General features: G+C 46.8%; 1 long non-coding RNA gene across 1 annotated transcript; it reads right to left on the minus strand.

Moving 5' to 3' along the window:
* Positions 1-2048: 2048 nt before the first annotated feature.
* On the minus strand, positions 2049-3208 carry LOC112831569 (uncharacterized). Its single transcript, XR_003210186.2, has 3 exons — positions 2990-3208; positions 2690-2741; positions 2049-2349 (listed from the first exon to the last, which is right to left on the minus strand). It is a non-coding gene; the product is annotated as an uncharacterized lncRNA (long non-coding RNA).
* Between the last annotated feature and the right edge of the window lie 4349 nt (positions 3209-7557).

The following is a 7557-nucleotide window of genomic DNA, read 5'->3' on the forward strand; positions in this document are numbered from 1 at the left end:
AGATTCTCTCTCTTGTTCCGGAACATTCCTTTTCAGCATATTCTGTTCTTGTTTTATAAATGTAGTATCTCCACCCATCTCACTAAGGGTCTTCATCAGCAGTCTCTGGGATTCCTGTTGTTTTATCTCTTGCCTTTTCCCTTAATTCTCTGTCACTCAGGGATTCTCCTCTGTTTGCTTTGGTCCTGATGCTCTGGAGCGGACCAGGCCCTATGGCGGGGGAAGGCCTGAGTGGTGGGTTTCAGGCGGGAGCCACCAGTGGACAGCGGCTCCCAGGTGTCAGAATATGGAAAGCTGGTCTTTAGGGAAGAATTCTGGGGGGACAGTGGGGGACAGAGGCCGAACCACTTGGGATTCTCAGTGAGTGTAGGGTTGGCTGTTCTGAAAACCGGATTTGAATTTATCTTGGGGAGACCCGTGCTCAAATCTGCTTCTACCAGGTACAGCTTGGGCAAGTCTCTAAAGCTTCTGATGCCTCTATGTTCTGGTTTGAAGGAGATAATTCTGGTTACTTTTTTACGGACCCTGCTCCCTCCAGTCTGTGTAACAACCACCTTACCCAGGCCCTGCAGCTGTGATGTGTACTGCTCATCTGATCACTGCCAAGTTAAGGGGCGTTCCGCCAGGTCTGCAGGACCAAGGGCCCGGGGCATCCAGGCCCGTGTGCCGCTCATGGACAATGCCATGTTCTTCCTTCCTCCATCCTTTGTCTGCTGCACAAATCCCCCCAGCGCTTCCTCAAGGACAGACCATGTGTGGTTCCTCCTAATTGCAATTTACCTCATTTGCATGTGGCTTTTTCATTATAATTCCCTGAACCCAAGCAGCCATGTTGCTAGGGCAACAGAGAGCACACTTTCCAGCCTGCTCACTGCTGTCTGGGGGACCCCTGACACAGCATGGTCCGGCTCCAGCTGTGCCCCCCGCTCCCCCTTCCCCCCCGCCCCGCCCCGAGAAGGCACGGTCTGCAGAAGCCTCCTGCCTGTTTTGTCTGTCTCTCCACAGGGGCTCCATGACCTTTATGCGTGCCCAGACTCTCGCGTCCCCTCCCCAGCCTGGAGCCTGCATCCCTCCCCCACACAGCGAGCCCCATTCCCATCGGTGCCAGCTGGGCTCGCCTCGGGGGGTCTCGTGATGCCCAATGAGATGATGTGCGTGAAGCACAGAGCCTGTGGAATCCTGGGGACTCGTGATGACAGTTACCTGCTCCAGCGGGTCTCAGTGCCACACCGGGAACTCAACCCACGTGTGTTGTCTCACCAAGCTCTGTGCCCCCCCCTTCCTGCATGGGCCCCCCAGCCCCTCCATCTCCTCTCGCTCCAGCTACCAGGCACCTGCCTCTGTGCCCGGATGGCAAATGCTTCCTCCCCTTAAAACAGCGTTTAAATTAGAACTCAGGTGAATCTAATTGAACTACGGCTTAATTACAGCCCTTGGTTCCCAGCACGCTCTGCCGAGGGAACCAGTGAATGCATGAATGAGTGAGCCTCCACTCTGTTCCCACCCCTACAATCTACTTCAGAGATGTGAATTTTGGGGCCACTTCACAGTTTAATTGGGATAATTGGTGACGAAGGGCGAGGGCCAGATGCAGTGAACCAGCCCATAGAGAACCTCGAGCCACTTTGAGCCATGACTTCCACACTTTTCCCTACAGCTATTAAGCGGACCAAAAGGCCGAACTTGCCCCGCAGAGCCCCCCCGAGGAAGTATAACTGTGCTGTGAGATTCACGGAGGGAGGACAAGGTGGGCGGGGGAGTCCTCTATGAGGGAGTAGTGTGAGGTCAGGTGCCTAAACTAGCTAACTCTTACCCAGCTAGACTAGTTAGCGGTGGCCCGCCTGACCAGGGCATGTGGCCGGCCCCAGGATCGTCCTCATTTCTGACAGAGGAGCGATGGGAGGGGCGACCGGGCGAGAAAAGCCCAACAACAACTCTCCACATGACAGACTGAGTATAAAAGGTCGCATTTCTAGAAGCTGAGCTCATTAACACTTTTATGGGGGCTGGGGGCGGGGGAGGGCGTGTTAAGTGACAAAGAAAGGAAAAAAAGAGAGAAATTCTGCCTTTTAATTCCAGCTCAGCATCTGACCAGCTTTGTGACCTTGGCCAAGTCATTCATGTGCCCTACGATGTCATTTTCTCACCCTTGCCCAGGATCTGGTAGGTTCTCTGTAGAAATTGTGGCCGAGGGGCGCCTGGGTGGCTCAGTCGTTAGGCGTCTGCCTTCGGCTCGGGTCATGATCCCGGGGTCCTGGGATCGAGCCCCCACCGGGCTCCCCGCTCGGTGGGAAGCCTGCTTCTCCCTCTCCCACTCCCCCTGCTTGTGTTTCCTCTCTGGCTGGGTCTCTGTCAAATAAATGGATAAAACCTTTAAAAAAAAGAAAGAAAGAAATTGTGGCCGAGACCCACACCCATTGTTCGGGTGGGGAGAGCGTATGACAAATTACAGGGGCCGTGACTGCTCGTGAGGGCGGCCAGCTCGCAGGTAGGACTTGGCGCAGGACTAGGTACTGCTCACCGAGCAACCACAGCGCGGGGCGTGCGTGAGTGCTCCCACGTCCGCCACCAGGAAATAGGGAGCTGAGAGGACGTGTCCAGACCCAACTGCTGTCAGGTAAGAGGCTGCAAGTCTCTGGGTTTTTCCAGTGGTAGGTTGCTTGCTTGGAGCCATTTTCAAAGGCCATACCCGTATCTCCCTGAAGAGATGTGATGTTTTCTGCTGGATATGCCTCTAACAGCTATAGTAGCATCGCCAAAAAGAGAGAAAGAGAGAGAGAGAGAAGAAAGGATTCTTTTTAAGGGTGCAGGGTGTGCTGGTGGGGGCCCCAGAGAGGCTCTTCTGCCGGAGTGAGGGCCGCCACAAGTCATGCTATTTTTATTTGTTTTTGTTTTTGTGTTTCTACTAAGTGTATTCCTCCTGCCAGAAAGCATGATCGCTGAGCTTGAAGCAGCCACAAATCTGTCTTGCCGAAGTGAGTTAGTTTACCTTTAAGTCTGTCCAGAGCGGTTCCCAGTGATTTCCAGGTTGACTCCAGCGAGGAGACAGGCGCGGAGAGCCATCCCCACCGGGGCCCCGCCCCAGTCACTCGGATCACAAGCATCCTGGGTTTCTAGAAACCTTTTACAGACGTGAACATGCCTTACCGCGGCGTTTCCATTGATTTGTTGTGTCCCGTTTCGTTAGAGGTTTGGGAGTTTGTTTTGCTTCACACAGTCCCCGAAAAGGAATCCAGGGCGAGACCTACCCAGCAGATAAGCGTCGCCGCGGAGGCCGCTCCCTTGCCACGAAATGTGTGTGGCCCGGGCCCTTGCAGATAAGCCAGCCGTGCCAGGGGAGCTCGGGCTGGAAACACACAGCGCAGACCTGGCCTCGCCCCCGTCCTGCCGGCGAGCCCCGGGGCTCTGCAAGAAGGGCGCAGACTTTGCAAATGTTACATCTCAATATCGTCAGTAATTGCTTTCAGTGCCATCAGAGGCTGTTTGCTGTTTTGTTTCTTTCGCCCCTGTTTATGCCTCCGCTCTAGATCCAGGGGCGTGGGCTGCGCTCAGAACAGTAACCGCGCCGATGCTTCTTGAAAAAGAAACCCACTTCACATTTGGCACACGAGCTCCTCAACCCTGGTACTCTCCAGGCTTCTTTCCCTGGCGTCCACGCCCGCCTCCCTCGACTGACTTTCAAGAGGGGTGGGCGTGCCACACAAGAGCTATTTCTCGCACACATGTTCCATCCTGGAGCCTGGCAGGCTTTGCCAAAGATGACTCAGGTAAACATGTTATCAAGCCGAGCTGCCAGGAGCCCTGCGATGATCCGGCCAGTACGATCACGCCGGGCAGCCCCCTCTACGCACCTGCGCAGCTCCCAGAAATTCCCTGGCCTGTCTGCACTAGAATTGGGAGGTGGGAGAGAAGAGCAGCTGTTGGTTTCCCCCCCCCCCGACCCCCCACACCCACAGCCCGGGAGGAGGACGAGGAGAGTGTGAACGGAACACAGAGGGAGAGGAGGAGAGCCGCTGAGCATGAGGAAAGACTGGGGGTGCCAAGTTCTCGGCCGGGGGCTGGGAGGACGGCCAGGAACAACACAGATGTGCCCACGCCTTTGAGGAGCTCGTGGTCTAAAAGAGGCAACACAGATACATTACAAGATGACATAAATAACAAGAAGACTCATGATGCCATCGCAATGTACGGCAAGTTCTAGAAAGAAAAAAAGAAGGAAACGAGAGGAGATGATGAAAGGCTATAAAGGGGAACTGATGTGCATTGGGAGAGGGGTCAAAATGGACAGTTTGCAAAGGAATGTTTGAAAGGGAGTCCTGGGGGAGTGGAGCGAGCCAGGCGACGAGGGCCCGGACGAGCATGCTGACTGAGGGAACAGCGCAAAGGACTCCACTGTGGGAAGGAGTTTGGGCCGTCTGAGGAGCGGAAAGGAGGCTGATGGACCCAGAGTACCGAGAACATATATACTAACGTTGGAATGACACACATGGAACGTGGCAAGGGTGACCTGCAGATCTGTGAAGCATTTTGCATTTTTGTAATCCAGGAGACAATAGAATAACATCTTTAAATTGCTGAAAGGGGAAAAAAAACACCCTGCCAATCTTTTTGTAGAAGATATTTTTTTCAGAAATGAAGGCCAAAGCAAAAATGTCTTCAAAAGCTAAGAGAATTAGTTACCAGGAAGTCAATACACAAGAAATCCCATGAAGTCCTTCATGCTGAAGGAAAGTGACCCCAGATGGAAGCACCAACCTACAGAAAGGAATGAAGAATAGGGTCAATATAGAGTAATATTAACTATCTAGAGCAATAATAAGTGACCAAATGCTAAAATGCATGATATCTATGGCACCAGGAAAGGGATAAATGGAATCATGGAATATGTACCAAAATAGACCATATGCTGGGCCCTAGAGCAAGTCTCAACAGATTTCAAAGGGCTGAAATCACACATTTCATTCTCTGTGCATTCTCTGACCACAGTGCAATTAAACAAGAAATTAATAACAGAAAGATAATTGTTGAATCCCCAAGTGTTTGGAAATTAAGCAACACACTTCTGAATAACTCACAGGCCAGAGGAAACATCACAATGGAAGTTAGCAAATACTTTGAACTGAATGATAATGAAAATAAACGTATTGAAACTTGTGAGAAGCCACTGAGGAAGTGCCCAAGTGAGAATTTTTAGTTTTAAATGCATGAGCTAGAAAATAAGGGGGTTGAAAGTCAGTGATCTAAGCTTCTGTCTCAGGGAAGTAGAAAAACCCAGTAAATTAAATCTAAAGAAAATGGAAGGACAGTAGTAATCAAGAGAAGAGTTGACATCAGTGAACTAGGTAGGAGAAGTACAACAGGAAAAACAGCAAAACCAAACTAGGTGTTTGAAAAGATTAACAAAATTGATAGTCCCGTCAAGACTGATCACGGAGAAAAACCAGAAAACATAGCCCCAGATTTTTTTCACATCGATATTGGAAATAATAGAAGGCCATCAGTACAGAGCCTGATACATTTTAAATGGGATAACAGGATATTATGAAGAACTTTATGCTGATAAAAAGGACACCCTCAAAGAAATGGACACATTCTCTAAAAACCACAATTTAGCAAAACTAATACAAGAAGAAATGGAAAATCCTAAGCATCCTATACTTACAGTTTAAAATAACCAAATCTGAAATGAAAAACCTTCTCACAAAGGAAACTCCAGACTCAGATGGCTCCATGAGTCATTTTCCAAACACTTAAGGAAAAAATAATACCAGTCTTACACAAAGTCTTGCAGAGAAAAAGAAAAAAGAACACCTCCCAACTAATTTTCTAAGGCTGGCAAAACCCTGGTATTAAAAATTGACAAGGACATTACAATAAAAGAAATTTACAGCCTTATAGCTCTCATGAATATAGACGAAAACCCTACATAAAACATTAGTAAATCAAATCTAGAGATACATTAAAAGGATAATACTTCTTGACCAAATAGTTTATTCGAGAAGTGCAAGGTTGGTTTAACACTTGAAAATCAATCAGTGTAATTTGTAATAGTAACAGAATAAAGGATAAAAAAGTATGATCATGCCCATTGATGCAGGAGAACATCTGATGTATGTATTCATGATATAAACTGTCCATCAATTAATAATAAAAAGAAATGTCCTTGTTCTGATAAAGAGCATTTTTAAAAACTCTATGGTTAATGTAAATGAAACTACTAAGCACTTTCCTCTTGCCCACTATCACCATTTCTGTTCAACACGGTACTGGAAGTCCTAGCCAGTCCAAAAAGGCAAGAAAAGGAAAGAGATATAAAGATTAGGAAGGAAGAAAGTAAAACTGTTTTTATTTTCAGAAGGTATAATTACATACTAGAAAATCCAAAAGAATCTGTAAACTACTAGAATCAATAAATGAATTTAGCGGCATCACTGGATAAAATGTCAATATATGAAATTTAGCTTATTTCTACATACTAGCCAATGACTAGACAATGAAATTAAAAACAACTTACAGTAGCATAAAAATATAGAATGCTTAGGAATGAATCTTTTGAAAGATGTGCAAAATTCACGCTGAAAACTACAAAACATTTCTAAAGAGAGATTAAGGAAGGACCTAAATGAATGGTGAGATATACCACATTCATGGACTGAGAAGTACAGTATTGTTATGATGTCCAGTCTCCCAAAGTGATCTACAGATTCAATGTAATTTCAATCAAAATCCCAGCCGTGTTTTTGTAATGGATATTGACAAACTGATTTATATGGAATTGCACAAAACCTAGAATAATTGGGACAACGTTGAAGAGGAAGAACAAAGTTGGAAGACTTACCCTAGTAGAGATCAAGATCTACTAGAAAGTAACCAAAATTAAGTGGTGGCAATTAAACAGTGGGATTTTGCTGTTAGAATAGACATAGACCCATGGGATCAGATTCAGAGTTTAGAAACAGACTCACACATTTACGTCCACTTACTTTACAATAAAGGTACTTAAGCAAGACAACGGAGGAAAGGTTGTTCTTATCAATAAATGATGCTGAACTGGATATGCATGCAGAAAAGAGCAGATCCTGACCCCTACCTTGTAGCATGCACATTAATTACCTTGTAGCATGAACATTAATTCAAGATGAACTATATTCCTAATGAGAAGGGTAAAACAATAAAGCTCCCAGAAGGAAACATAGGAGAATATCAACATGGCTTTCAGATAAGCACAGATCTCTTGAATGACATAAAAGCCATTAATCATAAAACAGCTGGTTTATAAATGGGGCCTCATGGAAATTAACAATTTCAAGTTAACAAATTAGCAATTAACAAATTCATTAAGAGAAAGCAGTAAGTGAGTGAGAACACAACCTGTAGGCTGGGAGATATATTCAGAGGATTCATAACCAGGATATATAAGGAAATTTTACGAATCAATAAGAAAAAGACCAGCAACTTGATCAAAGCTGGACAGAAGACTTGAGGAGCTCTCTCACTCAGAATTTTCAAAGGACCAGAAAGCATAATTGACGGGGCTCAGCCTCATTAGCCATCACA

This window comes from Callorhinus ursinus, unplaced genomic scaffold, assembly GCF_003265705.2.
Source record: "Callorhinus ursinus isolate GAN/ISIS: 27379988/994484 unplaced genomic scaffold, GSC_fseal_2.0 scaffold48, whole genome shotgun sequence".
Lineage (NCBI taxonomy): Eukaryota > Metazoa > Chordata > Mammalia > Carnivora > Otariidae > Callorhinus > Callorhinus ursinus.